Source organism: Ochlerotatus camptorhynchus, unplaced genomic scaffold, assembly GCF_037179485.1.
Source record: "Ochlerotatus camptorhynchus isolate MF236.1 unplaced genomic scaffold, CSIRO-AGI_Acam_v1.1 ptg000228l, whole genome shotgun sequence".
Classification (NCBI taxonomy): Eukaryota; Metazoa; Arthropoda; class Insecta; order Diptera; family Culicidae; genus Ochlerotatus; species Ochlerotatus camptorhynchus.
Genome location: NW_027040718.1, coordinates 942668 through 945983, shown reverse-complemented (window position 1 = coordinate 945983; position 3316 = coordinate 942668). Strand labels below are relative to the sequence as shown.

Here is a 3316-nt window from a genome sequence, read left to right as displayed (position 1 = left end):
TTGTGTGCAATATGATCTTTGACAGTGTGCAAAGAGTGTATCATTTTGTATTTTTTTTATGCAGTTTAGAGTAGAGTGAAAGAGATAGAACCAAAACATTCTAGTACATTTAGTGTTGCCATGTGGTACAATCCAGTAGTAGTGGTGGTATACTGAAAAATTGCAATAGCAGGTGCGTCACCAAAGTTTTTGAACCGCTCCGTCTGTCACTTCGTTTGTGGTTGGTCACTCCACACAGTGTGCCAAAAATAAGCTTGGGCACAGCCATTGCAACTGTTTGGCACCCATGTTTACAATTTTTCTGATTACTTTGCCAGTAATGAACTTTTTCTGCGCATGTGCATGTGTTAAAATTTGTTATTGATGTTGCCACAATATAATCATTTTGTTTTTTTCAAAACACACCTGTGAATCTCCACCAAGTTTCGTCGTTGCTTTTGCTTTCCTTCTAAGGACATGGACTACACCTTACATTGGTTCATCGTGTTCAGATTTGAGACAGCCGCCCGTCACCGAAATAGGCGACACACAAGCGGACGCTGCTGCCACGGCGGGGGGTTGCCAGGTGCTGGTGCTATGCCCATGCCCATGTTCTCGATGCTCTCGTTGCTCCACGCACCGTTCATCGTCCAAGACGAGGAGAAGCACAGGTTCATAAGGGCCCATGCATTAACTATGTCACGCTAAATCGAGGAGAAATTTGCCCCCCCCCCCCTATATCGTGACGTTTTTCCTATACCTAATGCATTGCTTGTCACAAAATCTTAGACCCCCTCCCCTCCCTAGATCGTGACATAATATATATATCAACCCATGAACGGGAATTTTGTGCCTTTGTGGCCGATCGCGCTGGGGTTGCACTTCATGATGCCGTTCACCACCAGGGCTACGCTCGGGAACTCGACCAATCCGGAGGAGGAACGTTCCTATTTCAGCAGTAACATTCGCACTTGCGACCGGTGGCAGTCCTTGGTGTTGAATGGAGTCCGCAGTAGATTCTCGGACGGCATACGGATGGCGTATTGAAGAAGTGGAGTGGGAAAAGAAAGCGATTGTTCTTGGAGGCGCTGTTGTCCATGAAGCTGATCGAATTGTACGGCAGGATGTAGTGGTTGGTGGACTCTGACAGTAGTTTGCTTGGAAAATGCAATCTGAATTTTTCTATTGGAAGGTTGTTCAAGTGCTGGATGCTCTTTGGTCTTCAGGAACTTTATCCAGCCAACATTTCCGTACAGACAAAACAGATTGAACAGTTTATCGATGATGGCTGTGTTGTTATCGAGTCCGTAGACCATCATCACTGCGCCCTGTTGCTGTACCGGTTGAATGAAGTTGGTTGGTCCGTTTCGGGTCAGCGGTGCGTTTTTCATCAGTCCGCCGTGGGTTCCGGCCGGCGTTTCCAGTTTTGCGACGGATGAAACTCGGGCGGTGAAAAATTCGATGCAAATCCGTTTCCTCAGCCGGCTCCCAGAAGGACTGGTTCAGGATCATGGTTGACTAATGATTGACGGTCGTTGTACGGGGTCGACCTTCTGCCGAAGATGGTAGGATCGTGTAGCAACGGGGCTCGTCCGTTGCAGGCATCCTTGGAGACCGCTGCTTCCAATGTGTAGTCCCAACTGGAGTCCGTGTCGTTTTTGTAAACATTGAGTTTTTCTGATTTTTTTGACATAGTCGATCTTCAGTGTGCAGCAACCGGAGTAGATGTCACAGCCGTTCAATGCATGGCGGGCTCTGGTGGCGGATTCAATGCTGTCAAACTCAACCATAGCTTGAACTCCATTCTTCTTGAATATCTTGATACGTTGCACTTGTCCGTTGGGTGAGCGGATGGTGTGTAGAACGTCCACTGTAATATGATAAATTGGATTAATGATGCTGAACAACAGGATATGGTTGTACCGGATTGCTACCTCCCACTTTCATCTATAATACCCCGTTCACATTACAACCTATATCACGTAATATAGGCTGTCTTGCAATGAGCACTCATACATAGGATTTCCAGTGAAAACTAGTTGTATGAGTGCTCATTACAAGACAGCGTATATCACGTGATATAGGCTGTAATGTGAACGGAGTATTACGTAGATGTTGTTGATGTTCCGGCTATTGAGCGGAACCGTCTAGATCATCTCCTGGCCGGTACAGAGGCGCTTGTTGTGCGGCCCGTCCTGGCCAAACGCCGGCACCGTTTCCGTTGAACGCCATGTGATTGAAATTGAGCTTTGTTTACTAGCACACACGGGCAAGCAAACTGGAACTTTTCCTCACTAAACGTACACCCCTATTCTGTATTTCGTTTCGAACGAAATTCTCATACAAAAAAATATTTTTTTGTATGAGAATTTCGTTCGAAACGAAATACAGAATAGGGGTGGTAGACTCGTACTAGGTGAAACTCCACACGTAAGGTCCGTATCTCGGAACGAAAATGTTCTTCCTACTCCCGGGTCATCTCAGGTTTCGAAAGACAAAACAAAAACAAGCGCTGTTTAAATACCGAGTTGCCAAACAAGACATTATTCACAAGCAAACATAAGATACACTCTAAAAAATCTTCACGTCCGATTTACGTGAAATATCACGTAGCTGATTTGTATTTAGAAAATCTCAAATGTTACGCGACGCTTGTAACTTTGACCTGCATTACACGTCATGTCCACTAAAAATGTTGGTGAAATTTACCGTACATTCACGTAAACAGATTTAGTGTATTGGTGTTTGTGTGTTTGGAAATTTGATATTTCCGTGAAACGAGATTTACGTGATTTTCAGGTACTAAAAAAAATCAATATGGCGTCACCGAGCGTGGTGGAAGACACAAACGTTTGTGGTGCAAGAACTCCTCAAAGATTCAAAATTCCTCAGCGCTTGCTTCATATGTTGGACGGTAATTAGATTCTTTTACATTAAGTTATTTATTATTATATGTAGCCTTTTTCAAGTTATATAATTTCAGACGGTGACATCAGCATTTTGAGTCTGCAAACAGGTGTTAATATTTTGTCAGAAATAAAAAAAAAACTCATACACGTTTCTACCTTATAATAATCAATTAGTCAATACAATTTTATGATTAGTCATGTATAAGTATTAATTTAAACACGTGAAATTTATACCTTCCCGATAAAATTGCATAATATTTACTGCTTCTATATATACTTCCTATTATTCTCATTAAAAATTCACGTACAAATTACATGAAAAGCATTTTAAACAAAACGGAATGTCACGTAAAAGTAACCAGATGTCCAGTAGTGTTCACCCCGATTTCACGTAAGCAGTACGTAGAAATCAGGTCTTATTTACCTGA

General features: G+C 42.9%; 1 pseudogene; it reads right to left on the bottom strand.

Moving 5' to 3' along the window:
- Nucleotides 1-509: 509 nt before the first annotated feature.
- On the bottom strand, nt 510-2211 carry LOC135704009 (heterogeneous nuclear ribonucleoprotein L-like; annotated as a pseudogene).
- Between the last annotated feature and the right edge of the window lie 1105 nt (nt 2212-3316).